Below are 19610 nucleotides of genomic sequence, written 5' to 3'. Positions count from 1 at the left end.
CATACTTAAATCAGTGGGCAGATAGTCTACGATGGTGCTGTGTTCCTTTGTACTTTTACATTTACTTTTTTTCCTTCTGTACTTTTAAAAAGCATTCAGAGGAAACCAGGGACATCATCTCCTAAGAATCCCGAAGTGGGAGCAGGCCAGGTGCTCACAGTGCCTTTTAGGAATCTAAGTAAATTACCAAGAAGATTTGGCCTGAAATATAGGGGTGAACAGAAACTCTACTAATAATTCAAACCTGATTCATGAAGTAAAAGAGATCAATTAATTTGGGGTAACTTTTTAAACTCTGCAACATGCTCACTGAGTGACTTTGAGCCTGCCTTTGGTTTTATGTTTTTATCTTGTAAGACAGGACTAACAATTTATTCCTGCCACATAGTAAGTAGACCTAATTGTATCAGCCACCTGGCTCTTGAGCTAGGCACTGTGAGTATACAGGGAGGCATCCTGATGCTTCTGAGGTGGTTGTTTATCTGAGCACAATCTGCTTTCTGCCTAGTAGGGGTGCATGTTGAGACTGCCACCCAGCTCTCTGCTTGCAGGAAGTACCTCACTTTTGCCAGTGACCCTGTGTATCTATGATTCTCTCCTTCAGTGAATTGACCATGAGGAATAAGAAAAGTGAACAATTGTAGCTTACTGTATCTACATTTTATTAAGATTTCCTATCCTGGCTTTTCTTTATATTGCTTTTTGATGATTTCAAACTTATAACAATGTTGCAACAATAGTACAAAGAACTCCCATACACCCTTCACCTAGATTCTCTTCAAAAGTTAACATGTTATCAAATTTCTCTGTACCTTGCTCCTGATTCCTAAGCCCAAACAAGGGCACAAGGACATTCTTACATAAACACACTATAGTAATTAAACTCAGGAAATTAACCCCCGTACAATACTTTTATATCAATCTACTAGCCTTATCCATGTTTTTCCAGTTGTCTCAATAATATCCTGTATAAAGAATTTGCAGATCATTTGTTGTAGTCAGTTTTCATGTCCATTTAGTGCATTTTATTCTGGAGCACTTTCCTGGATTTTCCTTTCATGACACTGGCATCTAATAAGCACAGACTGGTCACTTTTAGAATAGTGTCCTATTTTCATTTACCTGATATTTCCTTAGACTACATTTAGGTTTTAAACCTTTGGCAGGAATAAAGCAGACGTGACAGAATTCTTGTTTTTTAAAACCATTGAAATCAATAGTTATACATTTCATTAAAACTCTTTGAAACTGAAATATAATTTAAAAATACAGAAGAGTATTATATGATTTTAAAAAATCATTAATTCAGGAGGCTTCCCTGTCGTAAATTCTTTCTGGTACAAGGTAGGATTGATTAATACAGTTTTGAAAGAAAAATTAATCTCAAACTTTGCTAGTCCTGGTGGTTTCAGGAAAAGTTTTATATAACACATAATTTTATATAACTGCATATATGAAGTCCATTTGCTAATATTATCATAGGCCCTAAAAGTATAAATGTGAAATTGGTTTCCTTATTTAAAGAGATACTCATCAGATTATTCCTAAAATAAGGTTTATTTCATTCATTTCTCAAGTTCTTCCTTTCAAATGCCAAAGTAAACAAGGTGAATTTTCAACCTTTTTTCAACCTCAGTAACCCTTTTCAGTTAAGAGCTTACAAAATAAACTTAAAAAATAATATATTTTACATTTAAATAGTTAATTTTAAATTAAATTTATTACCTTTTTTAAGAGTACATTATGAAGCTTATCTTATTACAAAATTAAAATTCAGAGCACATATTCATTTAAACATTTTTTCTTTTTAATAATTAACAAACTAAAAGCTTGAGCAACACCTCTAGGGTTTGTTAATTTGTGATTAGAAACTAAGAAACTAAACTGTGGATGCCTACTGAATGATCAGGGCTGTCTTCCTTTCTGATTAAGAGAAGTGTGGGATGTTGTCAGCCCTTAACACATTTCAACCCTTTCCCGACCTTTCTCTTTCAGGGATGTGAGAGCAGAAAGGAGAGAAATGAAAGACAATGCCTGATGATGGTGGTAAGATCCATCAAGAAGGTGGAAGGAAGGAACTCTAGGAAGGAAGATCATGGAGAATCATACTTGCATCATTTGGAAAAGGACGAAGTAGTACTTCTATCCACATCACCATAGCAGATGGTTTATTGAATGTGAATACACCAAGTCAAGGGTGGTAGCTGAACAATGTCTGCAGATGCTGCGGTGAGTGAAGTGGCTATTTACATCATACTTCAGTTACTTCTGACATCTCTATTGAGATCGTGGTCTACTTTATAGGAATGGGAAGAATAAAAGGTATTTTAATAGAATAAAGTAATTCTTGAAAATGTAAAGAAAGATATTTAAAGAGCCACCCACACATCTCCATCAACTCTTCTTCCCTGCCAACCATGCAAATGATCTTAAATGAAAGTCATGATGTGACTGGAAGTTTACTTCCTTATCAGCAATACTTATGTAAGCATGCCTAATGGCCATCATTCAGTGAGAGCTGGTAATTAACATGCCAACTACCAGGTTGAGTGCTTTGGAACATGACCTAAAATAATCCTTACCTTTCCAACGTGGGGCCTATTTTTTTCTTCAGTTTCAAGCTTAGGAAACCAAAGTTTGAAAAGTTCAGTAATTCATTTCTAGCAAAGTTGGGACCAATGCCCTGTTCATTCTGACCAGTACTCCTAACCTGAGGCAGTTTCTTCATTTCCCTTGGAAGTGGGTCCTGACTTGTACATGTGTGATGTGTGTGAGAAAAGGGGAGTGGGAGTACATTATGGTTTTGATTATGTGGGTAGGGACTGATTCTCTGAGGATAGTTTTTATGCTCTGAGAGTTATCACTATGAGGCCATATTCTTTTCCTTATTTTTTAATTTTTTTCTACTTTATTGAGCTGTATTGACAAATGAAGTTGTATAAATATTAAGTTATTCAACATGGTGATTTAACATATATATACTTTATGAAGTGATTCACACAATCATTCCCAGGTTAATTAACACATCAAGGCTATATTCTGTTATTATTTTTTTTCCTCTAAAGAAGTGATTTTAGAATTCTGTAATATTTTCCATGTTTGTTCTGTTACTGTCTTTTTTGTGTATAACTGTGTGTTGTGTGTACACTAACTTAATATTCTGAAGGGATTATGGCCAAATATTAATCATGCTTACCAATGAGAAGGTAGAATAAAATCTTTTAATTTTTATTCTTTTTCTTTATATACTACAGGGACAGCTTGGATCATAAATGCCCAAGGGCATCTAGAGTTTCTATTTTGTGAAGAACAATATCGCCCAACAGCTACTTATAACTAATATGTAATTGAGTGTTTATGTAACACACACTGACAATTCCTTCCATCTCAGGCCTTTTATTTTTGCCTTATAATATTTGGATATAACTGATTAAGTAAAATGTTATTAAAGTTAATTTTTAATTTTCTAGTAATTTTTTCCCCAGAGGAAAAATTTAAAAATTACATCTAAACCTTGTTATATTTCTATTGGACAGTACTGACCTATATATATATATATATATATATATATATATATACACTTATTCTTAAACTTCTTTTGGACTACTTCAATTTTATATTTTAAATTCTACTGAACTTAAACGCATTAAAATTTAATTAACCCATGTGCTACTAGGAGTTCACTGTCTTAATATTAGTTTTTAAAATTTATTTTAAATTTATTATACATCACCTTTCCTTCTCCTCTTTTCACTACCTCCTATCCAAACTAAAATCCTCCTGTACATTCATATTATCTCTTGTGCTATATTATAATTCATGTTCATTTTAGTGTATGATTTAAGGATTTCCTTTCATGTCAGTCTTCCCATCTTGACTGTGAACTCTTAATCGCAGGAGTCATATTTTAATTATATTTGCATTCTCAGAATCTAATATATATTTATAGCAGTAGTTGATCAATGTACATATATATAGTTTGATAGTTTGAGGATATAACTCTAAACAACCAGGATCCTAAAATTTGAATTATTTCTGCGTATTTTAAGCAAGACACTGTTATGTGCTACTTTCTTGGAATGAAAAATTGTATTGAAAGTTAATATTTCTCCCTAAAATGGACGCCTTTTTACTTATAGAAGCAATATGTGACATGCTTTCAAATAATGCAGAAAATAGGAAGTGACATCCTCCCCAAACCCCAGCATCAGAATTATGAAGGTGATGCAGTTTGAAGCATTACTGTCCAGGCATTCTCACTACTCTACTCTAGGGGGCAGACTTGAGCTGACAGTTGGAAGGGTAACGCCGGATACCAGAGCTTTGGTGTTTGGTCAAGGACAAAATCACTACCATTGTTTTAAAAATGAAAAAGAATTGCTGCATTTCCTAGCAGAACTCTCCAGGTTGTATTAAACAAATTAAATGTTGGTGAATTTTTATGACTTTCTAATTTTTTTAAAGACAAAAGCTTCATAATATACATGGGAAGATGAAAAATTGGTTATTTCCAGAGGGCATGAAAGTAGAAAGAGTGTTTAAAATACTGGACAGATTATTCAAATCTGTTGCAATTGTAAACAGTTTAGTGGTTGCCAGAGTCAGGGAGTGAGGAGGTGAAGATGGTCTAAAGGCACAAATTTCCATTTATAAAATAAATCATCTGGAGGTATGAAATGTACAGCATGGCGACTATAGCTAATATTGTGTGTATATTTGAAAGCTCTAAGAAAGTAGATTTTAAAAGTTCTCATCACAAACAATTTTTGACTATTTCCTGTGATGAATGTTAACTAGACTTATTTTGGTGATCATTTCACATATATACAAATAGTCAATCATCATGACATACCCCTGAAACTAATATAATGTTAAATATCAATTATGTCTGAGCAAACAAACACCAGTTGTGAAGTGTAAAACCTCTCCATTTTATCCAGCTTCTTTGCATTATTTTGTATATGGATGTCTGCCCAGCAGTTTTTGAATGGCTTAGATTTCAGGGCCTAGGCATAACTTGCAGTAATGGGCTCTGTCTTTGTTCATGAAATTTGAGTCTCTCCCTTGTTTACTGAATTCATTTGTACATTCAACTGAGATTTTTATTGCCTGTCATATGCTGCTTAGTGACCTAAGCAGATAAAACACCTGTCTTCAATGGTAGATGCTTAAATTCCATTTAGGAAGTGAACAAAATAATCTACAATGACTTCCTCAATATTAGGAGAATAAAATCAAAATCTTTTAGCATGGTATCAAACACCCCATTGGCTGTTTTTCAAACATAAAGAAGACACTGCTTAAAATTTTTCTTATTCCCTTCTCTTTCATCTACCTTGAGTTCTGTGTGCTGTCCATTTTTCTTGATAGCACAGCTCTCATTATTATTGTGTCAATTTGCCTTTCAGTGTTTTGGTGAACGGAGGGTTAAGTGCAAACAAATGAAATCTTAGTAATGACAGTTGTGTTTGTTTAGATTTTACATTTGGGATGGGCACTGGGTAGCCATTCATTAAGAGGTAGTAATGATGCACTGTTCATGTGACGTTTTAACATGATTAAGGAGTCAAGCAAGTACTTTCCCAGGAATCTCTCTTCTCATCTCTGAAATATATGTATCGCCTATGATTACTTAATGCATGTTCAAAGGTTGCTCACTATGTCCTTATAAACCCCTCAATTTGCAAGCATAGTGAGATAATGACAATTTTCAGGGACATACATAAACAAAAAGTATAAAGGAGGGAGAATAAGAGAAACAAAATCAGAAGCTTTATAAGGATTGTTTGCTTCAACCTGTCTCATTCAAACTTGTACTGAGCTAGGCACAATCCCTGCAATGGACCTGCCTGGTCTGTCCAGTGTTGACTTGAAGGACTGGGAGAAGGAGGGGGGCTTTTACTACATTGAAGTGCTTATGATTGATATTGGTATTTCCTAGAGGAGCATGTTCTCAGGCCTTCTCTACCCTTTTATTCTCAGGAGACTCCCTCAAGCATACATTCCCCAGCCATCATTCCTCACAGAACCTAAGTTCTATTGCCCCATCAACCTTTATGCCTTCACTCGAACCTCTCTAGTTTGCCAATTTTCTGTTTAAAATAAGATGTGCTTAATCATAGTGAATGAAAATGAGGCCATTTAAAGAAATCAGGGGCCTCCCTGGTGGTGTAAAGGGTTAAATCTCAGCACTGTCAAGCTATTGGCAGCCACTGCAGCACAAGTTCCATCCCCAGCCAGGGGAGGTGACCCACATGGCACATTAGACCTCTCCTGTGTTGCCCGCTGCTCCCTTCAGCAGTCAATCTGCCTGTTCTGCTCTCCACTCTGTTTCTGGTGAATCCTCTCATCCCTCACACTTCTGGCCTACATCCCAGCTCTTGTATACATAAGTAAAATAAATCTTTAGGGGAAAAAAACACATCAAATTAGCAAGTGTTTGAAAAAAATTAATTCTTATATTATTGGGAGTGTGATATTAAAAGTAAATATTTGTGCAGCCTTTCTTGAAAGTACTTTATGTCGCAAGAACATAAGAACTATTGTTACTGTTTGAACTTATAAATTTCCTTATAGAAATCTATCCTGAAGAAATAATAATTGTGGGATAAAATATCTTTACATAAGGATTTGTTTTACATTCTTTTCTTTTTTAAGTTTCTTTTTTTTTTTAAAAAAATTTATTTATTCACATAGAACTGGGGTACAGGCCAGAGATGCAGAGGGTGATAGGATTCACCAGAAACAAAGCAGAGAGCAGAATAGGCAGATCTACGAAGTACACTGCTGAGGGGAGCAGCGGGCGGGTCAGGAGAGGTCTGCCACGCCATGTGGTCACCTCCGGGGCAGGCGGGGATCGAACTCATGCAGAAGTGGCTTTAGCTTCTTACTGCTGTGCTTTAACCTGCTGTACCACCAGGGAGGGCCTTCTTTTTTAAGTTTCTTAAGAGAAAATGGGAGACACAGTTTTTGGATAAACTGAATTTTTCTTTTTTTTAGATTTATTCATTTATGCATAAAAGAACCGGGGTAAGGACCAGAGGTGTGGGGGGTGAGAGGATTTACAAGGGACAGAGTGGGGAGCAGAACAGGTAGATCTATTGAAATACTGCTGAGGGGATATGTTTAAAGTTTATTGCATTTTCAAAAGTGTATGTATTTGTCTTATCAGTCACTAAGATATCTCAAATTGTGGATTTGTCTCTCTATACTTATAGCTCTGCTAGTTTTAGGTTTGTTGGTAGTTTTGAGTTTGCGATTACATTTTTTGGTCATTGCACCTTCCTGGTGCAATAAATTTTTATCATTACAAAATATATCTAATCCTATTACTTTTTTGGCAGTAAAGCCTATTTTGTTTGGGAGTAATGTAACTGGGGGAAGGGGGTCAAAAGGCACAAACTTTCAGTTATAAAATAAACAAATCACGAGGATGTAATGTACAGCATCATTATTATAGTTACTAGTACTATATTGCATATTTGACAGTTGCTGAGTAGATCTTACAAGTTCTCTTTACAAGAACTATTTTTTAAACTATAGATGGTGACAGGCTAGATAACTATTAATAGATTTATTGTGGGATCATTTTGTAACCAGGGGCGAAAGCCAAAGACTGTTATAGGTTGCAAGGGGGAAGATGAGTAGCCTCAGGCAAAATACAAAGTATCCTGGGGATTGAAGCAATAATAAGAAATAGAAGGGCCTACAGAAGCAGCCCCCTGATTCAGCATTTGGGATTTCAGTATTTTCAGATCTTCAGCCATTCCAGGGTCAGCCATTTTGTAGCCCATGGTTGAAGCCAAAGAGAAAATGCAAACAATGTATAGCATTTGGAGTGGAGACTCTGATAAGAAATAACAGGACTGCGGAAGCAGCACCCAGCATTCAGCGTTTGGGATTTCAGCATTTTTGGATCTTCAGCAATTCAAGGGTCAGTGATTTCTGCATCCATCACACCGTCCAGAAGGCTGGTGGCTGGTGCAGGTCTTTGAAGAATGTGGAGAGTCTTCCAGTAGCCAGCCTCAGAAAGAATAAGTTCAGAGGCTCTGCAAGTAGCCTAGTGTCTCAAACTGTTCCCAGTTTTGCTCCTGTACAGCCTGTGTGTGTGTGTGTGTGTGTGTGTGTGCGTGAAGACCCAGATGAGGCACTTGAGGCACTTCGCTGAGCTATGTGAGTGAGGCTGTTTGTCCTTTATCGGGTTGGGTTGTTTGGCTGCTGCAGCTGCTATTTTTAGTGTGGTTTGTCTGGTGCTGTACTGGGCATCTCAGCAACTTGGTGAGCATCTCCTGTTGCGCCCTCCGCTGTCCCAGTGAGTTGAATCCCAGTCTGGAGTCTGGCTGCCACAAGCTCCAGGCTCCCAGTGGTGGAAAGACATCATCTTGAGAGACTTTGTGTTTAGGACTTTCAAACACTGAATACTGCTTCAAGTGAGGTAAAAGCCGTTTGTGGCCCCAGTGACTGTTTTCCCTTGTTTGTTAAGTGAATCCTGTTTTGTTGTCTCTGAACCTGCGTAGTCTGGCAATTGTAAGGAGATCTGAAGTGCTCAGACAGAGACTGGTTAGTCATTTGGGCACTGTCCTTGGTCAGTTTTAGTGCCCCTTGCTGCCCTGTATCAATTTCACAATATGCACGAATATGAAATTCATTATATATATACCTGGAAGTAATATAATGTTAATTTGTCAATTATACCTCAAAACATAGCTACATTGCTTTTTGGTTAGTGTTCACATGGTATTTAATTTTTTTTTTTTTAGTAGACAGCATATAGTTGTATTTGTACTTTTGTATGTGTGTGTTTTGTCCATTTGACAATGTATCTTTTGTTGGAGTGTTTTGTTTATTTATATTAAATGCCATTACTGATATGTTGTTCCTTAAATCCACCATATCATTAGTGCTTTCTATTGGTCCCCTCTCTTCTCTGTCCTTTTTTTCTCTCCTTTTTAGCATCTTTTAAATGGAAAGAGCATATTGTCTGCTCTTCCATTTCTCTTGTATCTTGCTATTTATATCTGATGTGTCTGGGGTCTGTGTCATATCTTCTCAGCACACACTTCAAATTTCTGCTGCAATATAGCAGACCATTTCTTTTGAGTACAATCTTACTTTAGATGAGCAACACTTCATCTGAAACACTCAACATGAATCTTTTCATTTTGCACCCCAGGGATCTCCAATAACAAGAGACCAAGTATAGCCTAGAAGAGCAGGGGAGTGAGTGTTCTCTCAAGGCAACTCTCAAATACTAAAGTCAGCTCTGCTGGTGGTTAGTGCTTCAGCACCCATTGGAGGATGACAGGTATGGGAAACATTCTGTAGGATTCTGGGATGATCCTTGTGAGTGCTGGTCCCTGATAGCTACATTGATGACCTTGGTAACATACCCTATTACGTTATTCCTCTTTTCCCTATTTCTCTTATTTTAAGGTTTATTTATTTATGCATACAAGATCTGGCATTCAGGTCAAAGGTATGGGGTAGGGAGTGAGAGGATTCACCAGTGACAGAGTGGGGCACAGAACAGGCAGATTGATGGAAATACACTGCAGCGGAGATTTAACTAGCTGAACAACTCTCAGAAATCATCAGCCTACCGAAAGCTAAGTGACTTTTTCTTTAAGTGTTGAGCCTTCCAGTTGACCCAACACATTAGTTTAGATTCAGCATGTTGTATTCATAATTGCACAGATCTGCTTTGGCTTTAAATAGTTTATCACCCCTAAAAATTCTGACTACTGAGTTGAAGCTGACCTGGATGTTTTCGAGGACTAGATGGTGTCATTGTTCACCAGAGTAGGGGGTGAGTTCTACATCACCTTTTATAATTGGATGACTCCCATTGTAGGAAGAACAGCCAACAGGGTATCCTAAGTAACAAGCCATTTCTCCCTCTGGAAAGTTTCTACAAGTAGTCAGAATAAATCTTGCATTTGAGAGAGATCGTCTCTATAGTCAGAGAATTAAGTGATTGTTTGGTGGTGTTTGTTGAAAATATTTCCACATCTCATATGTCCACGCTTGAGATAGAACTCACTGTGTTTTAGGGAGGCAGTCACCTTAATGACCGGCTTCCTCTGGAAGAAGTATAGTCCTAGGGATGTCAAAGGTGTCTTTGGAAAGACTAGTGCAGTTGACAGTTATTGGTATTGCTCAAGGAACTCTGCATCTGTGGAGGCACAGATTGATGGTTTCTCCAGTGTGGCTTCCTGGCTCATTGGTAAACCTTGGGTGTCATAGTTTAGTTAGAAGAATTTAAGTTTGTTCTTATTTTTTAGCAAGACCATCTGAAGGAAGTTATGCTACTAACTGGACCAAGATGGTATCATTGATTACCTCAGCTAGAAGGGGTGAATTGCATCATCTTTTCTAATTGGATGGCTCCCATTGTAGGAACAGGGCATGATGCCCTGTCCATTCTATTATCTGAGTGGAATTTCTTTGTCCCATGGGATGTTGGAGAATGGGAAGCAAACATTCAGTTAGTGAGGTATGTTCTGTAACAGAGGTACAAGAGCTGGAGTTATCCTTTGCTCTTTTCAGTAGACATTTTGTTAAGTTGAAGGGGAATGGCTAGTGGAATTGTCATCAGAGCTGTCTGACAGGGCATGGCAAAGTCACAGTGTCAGTTATGATCCTGCAACAGTTTGGGAGAGTTGCATCAAGGCATTTTCCTAGAAGAAAAAGGCTCCAGGAGCAGCTCTGAGAGATGAAGTATGATTAATGTTTCCCTTGTCTGACCCAGGGCTTATGGTGTTCTCAGGTGCTATAGTTGTTGTGTTCCTTTCGTGTCTGCAAAATGACTTTGTCTATTCCGGTAACTATAGCTTTTTTTTTTTTTTTAAGATTTATTTATTTATACATACAGTACTGGAGTACAGGCCAGAGGTGGAGGGGCAATGAGAGGATTCACCAGAGACAGAGTGGGGAGCAGAACAGGCAGATCGACGAAGTACAATGCTGAGGGCAACAGTGGGGGAGACAGGAGAAGTCTGTTGTGCCATGTGGATCACATCCTGGGCAGGGATCGAACTCACATGGAAGAGGCTTTGGCCAGCTTCTTAGTGCTGTGCTTTAACCCGCTGCACCACCAGGGAGGGCCTGTAACTGTAGCTTTGCCTCTTTTCTGAACATACCCTACTCATACCTTGCACTACAGGTGCAAGAGGACAAGCACATTTTTATAAACCACAGAGACTCTTTATGCCCCCACTTGTCCCTTCATAGGCTACTGTAGGAGGACTCGATGAGCAGCGTTCTCAACCAAGTGTTCATTATCCTTATGATCTAGGACCATGTCAATCCAACATGAATGCAAGTGACTGAAAAATAATTAAGTTTGAATTGGCTAGGCCTCCTTTTGACCAGTCTGCCACCTGAAGCATTTGCCAACCCAGCTGTACCTGTGTTGCCATTAAGAGAAATATAATGCCATATAATAACCAAGAGTGGTCAGGGCAGAATTCCAAATTTCCAAAATGCTTCTGTGCAATCCTCCACTCTTTTCATCCAGAACATTACCCAGAAACTGTCCCTTTCTGCCAGAGCCATATTCAGTGCCCACACTGCTTTTCCAAGTTGTTTGGGCCAGGAGGAGGAAGGGACATAGAATCAGAAATAGTTTTTTAACTAAACTTTTTATTATGAGATAATTGTGCACACACACATGTAGAGTTGTAAGAAGTAAATCAGAGACATATCATGTGTCCTTCAGACAGTTTTCCCTAATGGTAACATTTGGCACAATCATAGAATAATATCTCATGGATATGGTTAGACTACAGAGTACTTCTGTTACCAAAAATTCCCTTTAAAAGCCACACATTGCTTCTTCCTTAACTCCTGGCAGCCACCAATCTGTTCTCCACTTCTATACTTTTGTCATTGCAAGGATGTTTTATAAATAGACCCATCGAGTGTTATGGAAAGCATCTAGCATTTCTCAATGAGTATAATGTCAGCTGTAGTTTTTTTTTTTTTCTTTTGGGAGGTGGTCTTTACCTAATAGTAGAAATTTCCCTCTATTTTTCTGAGTATTTTAAGGTGCTGAATTTTGTCAAATATTTGTTCTACTTTGCATGATATGTTTATGTGATTTTTCTTCTTTATATTGTTTATGGGTTTCTTGACTGCCAGTGGGATAGAGTGATGTAAATTCTATCACATCCTATTTACTTAGTAAGTAGGACCTTGAATTTTTTGAGGGCTCGTGGAAGTGCGATAACTTTGCATTCAAGTGTGAATAGCCAATTGCGTCACATGGACATTGCCTCCTGGCTTCTAGGAACTGTAGAGTTTGAGAGGAGACCTTAGGAGACAGGGGTAGTTGTAGCTGATACCCAGGAAGAAAACTGAGGACTGGGTCCTACAACTGCACAGAAATTATCCCTGCCAACAACCTGAGGGAGCAGTCTGGAAGCAAATCTCCTGATGCCTGCCTCAAATCTCACATCTTCCGGGTAAAAATCCAGCTTGGTTGGCACCTTAATTGCAGCTTGTGAGATTGAACAGAGAATCCCATTAGCCACACCTGGATTTCTGACCCTCAGAAACTACAATAATAAATGTGTGGTGTTTCGGGCTACTCAACTTGTGGCAATCTATTACATAGCAATAGATAATGGACTTACCAGCCAATAGAACATCATCTATTGGTGAAACTTGGGTTATCAGGAGAGGTACTCTTAATAAATTATGATGCTCACATTCCTGGCAGGAATTCCAGGATGCAGGACTGCAAATATACCCTGGAGATAAGTGGCATGGGGTGGTGGTGGTGGTGATGGGGCGGGGGGAATGAGTTTCTCCACATCTTGGTAGGTTCATGTGAAAGTGACGATCTATTTCATAAGGTGGCTGTTAAGAATTACAGGATAAGGCAGGCAAAGCTGTTCAGTACTGGGTTAGCACCTTTCATTTTGTCTGCCCATGAGTTTAGTATTTCAATGTTTCTGTCAGCATTTTAAAAATATAATGGCAAATGATTTGCAGCCTCTGCACACACACACACACACATACACACACACACACACCATCAAACAATCCGACGAAGGTCACCCCAGATCTAAAGCACTGTTTGGTGCAACCTTGTCTAAATTTTCACGGAACTAAACATTTTCACATTTTCCTGCAACTCTCACCACTCAACAAGAAAACCCTAAGCCAGCCTTGTCCTCCAAAACACTCAAGTAATTGGTCTTCTCAGAAATAACCACACATATGGTTATTAAGGACCTCAGTGAATAAAGTTTTTTCCGCTCCAATGGAAGAATACTGCCTTCCAAGAGGGGGCTCTTGAATTCTATAATTCCCTCCCTGCAGAAAGTGGGTAAAGAAGAGTCCTGAAGCGTGGCCTCTCGGCTTTGTGGGGCGTGGGCATCCGGAGCCCCAGATCCCTTCTCCTCGGAAATGTGGGAGACGCTAGTAAACGCGGGTCGCGCATTAATTTCACCCCAAGAAGAGATTAAAATCGTCCTGTTTAAAGAGACCAACCTAACTGCCTAAAAGGATGGGTCTAACGGGTCCCGGGAAAGGGCAAGCCTTAGGTGCCGAGCGACACCCCCAGCCCCCCAACTCGGCCCAGGGCCCCTCCCAGGCCCGCCGCCGCCGCCGCCTGGTGCCACATCAGCTCTCGCTGCACTTCCAGGTTCCTGGCGAGGATGGAGCGAGCCGGGGGGCGGAGGCGGGCCGCGGCGGCGGGAGTGGCGGGCCGGACGGTCAATGCGCGGCCAGCGGGGAGCCGCGACCGCCAATGAGCCGGAGGTTGGGTTTGCCGCGGCCGCCGAGGCCCCTGCCCTGCAGGGGAACCAGATGAGGCACATCTGGACAGCTGCGCCGAGGAACAGTGCAGCCCCTTCGTGGTCCGACGTCAGTCGAGCACGTCCTCCACGTCCTCTCCTCTGACCACTGATTATTTATTCGTTTTCCCAAAGAAGCGAGCAGGGATCCAAGTTTAAAACTTTCCCCTCCCTAATGCAAGACGGGGCCAGATCCCATCCAACACACTGTTTAATTTTCATGGGGTTGTGGGATCAAAAGAACAAAAACAGCAACAACAAAAGCCCAGCCGCTGTCTGATTTAAAACTGGCAAAGTGGGGAAAATAAAGTGTTGAGTAAACAGAAGGAGTTGGGTAAGTTTCGAATACGTGCTGAATATCCTATTTCTCCCTCTGTGATTTCTGTCCTGAGTCTTTTGCTTTCTCACTAGTCTTCTCATCAAGGGGGAAAAGCATCGCTTGCTATCACAACTTGCATAGACCCTAGGTTTGATCTTCTTCTCCTTTACTAACATATTTTTTTTTCCCGTCATATGTGTATTATTTTGAAATACCCTGGGAACAAAATGTGATTGCTATTCTGTTACTAGTCTTTCATAACTTCAAAGTTGAACCTACTTCTACATTTATTTTCTATTTTATTTCTGGGAGAAAAGAGTACACATTTGTAAACCCTAAATCTTAATTCATCCCCTCTTAACTGTCTGTTTTGATAGAAAATAGTTAAGATTATCTGGTTTATTAAGAATTAACAAAATTTTTCCGTCCATTACCAGGGTTTTTAATAGTAAATTATACCAGAATTACATAGTTAACTGTTATTTCACTTACATTTGAATTTAGTTGTAACCCAAAAATGCCTTTTGATATAATTCTATCCACTGTGGGAGGTCTAAACTTCTTTATGATTGTTAAAAAACAAGTTAAATATCTGACAGACCATTGTGCACATTAATTACGGTGTAATTGTATGTTAATCCCATAATTCTGTCAAATGAATATCTGATTTATTTTGGATGTTTATACTTGCAGAGAATTGCAGAGAATTCTGGTATGTATTGCAGGATTTAGAAGTGAAAATGATGGCAAACATTAAACCTAGATGAATGGTTTGGTGCCCATTCCATTTTAAATATCTATAATTCAGCTCCTTGGTGGTCTAGTGACCAGGATTCAGCACTTTTAAAATATCTATAATTCTCTCTGTGTAATTCATGTTTTAGATTTGAGACTTCGTCCTCTGTAAATTACTGTCATGGCAGATCTGGTTAGAATCGATCTTTAATTTCTGCCTCAGAAAGCAGTAGGTGAGAATTTGGTGTCATAATTGCAAGTTGCAAAGTGTGTTTTTATTTCAGAAAGGCAATGTATACAGTGGATGGAACAGGTGAAGTGATTTCCAGGGGTGCAGAGTTAGCAGGAGCAGTGTTGCAGGAAACCATATGGGGTTCAATTCACAACCCTATAGTTAATCTTGGGCAAATTACCCAACACATCTGTGTCTCAGTTTCCTTCTCTAAAATGTAGAGATTACACAGATTACTCCTTTCTTATGAGTTTGAAGTCTCAGTTAACATGAACCCTTAGAATGGATCTGACACATAGTCAATCTTTGCTCTTATAATCATTCTTCCTTCCCAGCTTCCCCTGCTGCCTATCAATTTCCTCAACTGACATCTGGCCTCTGCACTAGCAACTGGTGTTTCCTGGGCACTGACCACCCTTAGGCAATTCACTGTATAGGGAAAGAGGGTCTTGAGAGGGAAGTGAGGTAGAATTTATCAAGTGCCTTACGTAGGTCTATAAGATTCTGAGATGTGCAGAGTGTGACTAAATAGGACTTTTTATTGTAGAATGGCTTCATGGACAGGTTGACATTTCTGGGAAAGGATTTTGACAAAGGGGCAAGACATCCTAACACAGCAGGTAGGAAGCCTTCTAGTAGAAAAGGAAAGTGCTACCGGAGCACCGAGGCTGAAAAGTATGACTGTCCTTGACGACAGTGTGCTGAGATGCAGGTTAATCTGTGTGAAGTTATTGGGCAGAAACATTGAAAAAGTGTGAGAGGTAGGAGAGAACGGAACAGAAAGTCTGCTATTGAGGGAGGGACTTGGGAGGTGTGCTGGTGGGGGTGGCGAGCTGAACTGGCAAAGGTAGTGGAGGTGTTTCTGGAATGATCTCGATCATTCTGGAGCCTGGCATCCACTTTGCCCTGCATGCCCTCCCCATCTGTGGGCTGTGTGGACAGGGCTGAGTGGTGAGCCTGGACTCCACTTTTTGGATTCACACTGAGGCAGCTTCTTGGACCACTTCTTGATGAAGTGGTCTGACATTCGGGGCTATTACCTGGCTATTTTTCAGAAACAGGTCATACCCTAAACTCTTCGACATGGATGTGATTGCCTCCCCTACTCCTGTTGCAAAGTGTGTATGCAGAATGGCTCTTTCTCATCCATCCCACTGGAAGAATCATCTGTTCACATCCCAGTGCCTATAATTTTATAATTTATAATGATCAAAGTAGATAAGACCTGTAAAATACACCTAAGTGGAGAGTCACTTTGGAAATCTCTTTCTCTTTCTTTAGGGCTTTGTGTCAGAGAGAACCTGAGTCTGGCCCCAGTGCTGCTACTGACCACCTGTGTGCCCTTGACTAGGACATTAAGCCATTCTGCCCTCTCTGTGCTATCAGCTGTACAATGATCTCTAAGGTCACTTTTTCCTTGGATGATCTTTTCTTTTCCTCCCCCATTTCTGGGTCAGCCTGTTGCTTGCAGATGATAGTACATGGCTTCATTGTTCTGAATGCTTTACATGTCTTAGCTCATGTAAGGCTCTCAGGAGCCCTGTGAAGGTTGGTACCTGTTAGCTGAGGAGACAGATTCACAGGCAGGTTAATACTCCTGAACTCTTGTTGCTGCCACAGTGAACAAGAGGCAGATGCGACCCAGGGTGTTAGCCCTAGTCTATATTGTTTTCAGTCGGTGTAATAAAGCTTGTTTGCAATGATGATAGTTAAGTCTGTGGAAGGAGATCCTTAGAGGGGCAGGGAACATTAGGAGGAACCAAATTACTGAATTTTCCTGGAGGGGCCAACATGAGTCTTACCCGTGGGTTATGCTGTTCATGGAGTCAGGAGACCTTTCACTTATTGATTAGATGGAACTCATTGCTGGCAAGCACTCTGTCTCTTCATTTTACTTGAACAGAACCACTGAGGTCTCTGGACTTACAGCAGGCTTTCTGTACCTGACAGCTGAATGAAGATTTCCTTTGAAAAACGGAAACAGAGTAAGAGTAGAAAAGAGTAGAAAGCAATGGTTTCCTTTATTTACCTGCTCTCTTCCCATTCTATTACTCTTTCCTGAGGCCACATTTGTTAGTAGTTTGGTCTGCATCCTTTCAGCCCTTCTCCAAGAGTCCATAAATATAATTTTAAAATATAAATGGGACCACAGTATCTTTATTTACAAAAACAGGGAAACTATGAAATGTTTCAAGGCTTGTGGAAAAACGGGGCATATGCCAGGTAAACATTTTGTTCCTATTTCTTGGACAAAGGTTTCTTATTTCTGGAGCAGCTGTGGTTTGGAGCATAAGAACGTCTTGTAGTGAAGTTCAAGTAGGGTTCTTTTTAGGTGTCATCTTATTAATCATATTCAGTCTGGAGCTGATACCTTTTTGGGAATCCAATCTTCAGATTTTATTATGTACAGAATCAACTTTAAAATATTATTTGAAAAATAATTTTTTATTTCATTATCTTAATGTAAGTCACTCTTTTAGTATAACGTATTGACTAAGCACACAGACTTTGGAATCAAAGTGTGAAAGGTTTCTGTCCCTTACTCTGTTTTCACTAATGTCCCTTGAGTACGTTCTCTGAGAGGCTTTATTATCTATAAAGTGGGCTATCAATGGGCACTAAATGAGGAAATTTATATAAAACACTATATTTGCTATAGTGTTTGTATCACAGTAAAACCTATACATGTGAGCAATTTCTGTTTATTATGATAATATAAACATGAAATATAATTGACGACTTTAGTTATTTCTAAATATACAGGTAAGTGGCATTAAGTACATTCATATCCTTGTGCAACCATCACCACTATTTCCAGAACTTATTCATCAGATTGAATGCCATACAGATGAAATAATAACTCTGTTACCCAACTCTCCAAACTCTGGCAGCCACCATTCTATTTCCTTTCTTTCTAAATTTGACCACGCTTGTTACTTCACATAGATGTAGTTATACAATATTTATTCTTTTGTGACCAACTTATTTCACTTAATATAATGTCTTCAAGGTTCATCCATATTGTAGCATGTGTTGAAATTGCATTGCTTTTTAGGACTGAATAATATTTCACTGTATGTGTGCCACATTTGTTTATCCATCTCTTGATGGACAGTGGAATTGTTTCCATCTGTAAAAATTAATTTTGTGTGTCAACTTGACTAGTTTACAGTACCCAGATATTTGGTCTAACATTCTTTTGGATTTTTGTGTATAGACAGTTTTTAGATGATATTAACATTTAAATTAGTGGACTAATAAGGCAGATTACCCTCCATAGTGTAGTCATGCGTCACTCTATCACCTGAAGACCTTAGTAGGAAAAGACTGACTTTGCTTGAAGAAGAGGGAATTCTACCAGCTGCCTTTGTACTTGAACTGCAGCATCAACTCTTTCCTGGATTTTGAGCCTGCTGGCTGGCTTACCCTGAAGATTTTGAATTTGTCAGTTTCCATAGTAATGTGAGCTAATTCTCTCTATTTATCTTATTTCCTGGAGGATGCTGACAAAACCAACCATCTTTTCACTATCGTGAATATTGTGCTAAGAACTTTGGTGTTGAAAGCTTGATTTTAATCCTTTTAAGCAAAAATCCAAAAGTAGAACTGCAGGATCATAAAAAAAAAATTCATTTTTTGAAGAGTAACCCCTAGCAGTTGCACCATTTTATGGTCCCATGAGCAAGGACAGGGTTCAGATTTCTCCACATCTTTGCTAGCACTTGTTATTCTATTTTTTGTTTTAAATAATAACCATCTTTATGGGTGTAAAGTGGCTTTGATTTGACTTTCCTAATAATTAGTGATGTTGACATTCCTTTTGAGTGTTCACTGCTCATCTCCTTTGGAGAAATATCTATTTTCCAAATAGACACAGAATAGAAATTTCTGTTCTTTGCTCATTTTAAAGTCAGGTTTTGTTGTTGTTGTTACTGAGTTGTTGGGTTTATGATTTGGAGATTCTTTTCTCCCCTTCCCTGGATTGTCTTTTTAGTCTGTTGATACTGTCTTTTGATACTCAGAAGTTTTTAATTTTGACATAGGACAATTATTCTTTTTGGTGTTGTTGCCTGTGGTCTTGGTGTTACATCTAAAAAAATTATTGACAAATGTCTTGAAGGTTTTCTTTTCTTTTTTTTCCTAAGAGCTTTGTAGTTTTGTTAATTTTGATATTAGGATTATGACCTAGATTTAGTTTTTTATGTTTCATGGTGATGAGTCCAACTTTATTCTTTTGTGTACGAATATCTGAGTGTTTCAGTTATCAATTGTTATAATGATCATCAACATCTCTATAGAAACATCATTAGCATAGATATAGCTATATTACAAAAATGTTGATTCACTTTTTAAGATTATGTCTAAAGTGCTAATACTTTCCTCGAGTTACTCAAGAATTCTACTCCCTCCCTTTTTTCCTTACTGTCCTTATTTTGTTGTTTGTTTTTTAGAATTAAAAAATAATAATCTGTTGCGCCTTCCCTGGCTGGTACAGCAAGTTGGAGTGTAGCACTGCAAAGCTGGC

General features: G+C 38.8%; 1 protein-coding gene across 2 annotated transcripts in view; it reads left to right on the top strand.

Annotated features, from left to right (window-relative positions):
* Window positions 1-2116: 2116 nt before the first annotated feature.
* Window positions 2117-19610, top strand: part of TMEM45A (transmembrane protein 45A) — an 85767-nt gene continuing 68273 nt past the window's right edge. Inside the window, exon 1 of one of the 2 annotated variants that reach the window (XM_012732798.1) lies at window positions 2117-2229. The gene's annotated coding sequence lies outside the window, so the exon portion shown is untranslated. Of the gene's footprint in view, window positions 2230-13965; window positions 14134-19610 lie in introns of those variants that run through there. The other variant, XM_004675249.2, reaches the window with a different exon arrangement.

The sequence above is a fragment of the Condylura cristata genome, unplaced genomic scaffold (assembly GCF_000260355.1).
Source record: "Condylura cristata isolate star-nosed mole 26May11 unplaced genomic scaffold, ConCri1.0 scaffold00003, whole genome shotgun sequence".
Taxonomy (NCBI): Eukaryota; Metazoa; Chordata; class Mammalia; order Eulipotyphla; family Talpidae; genus Condylura; species Condylura cristata.
This window is presented reverse-complemented; position numbering and strand designations above follow the sequence as displayed.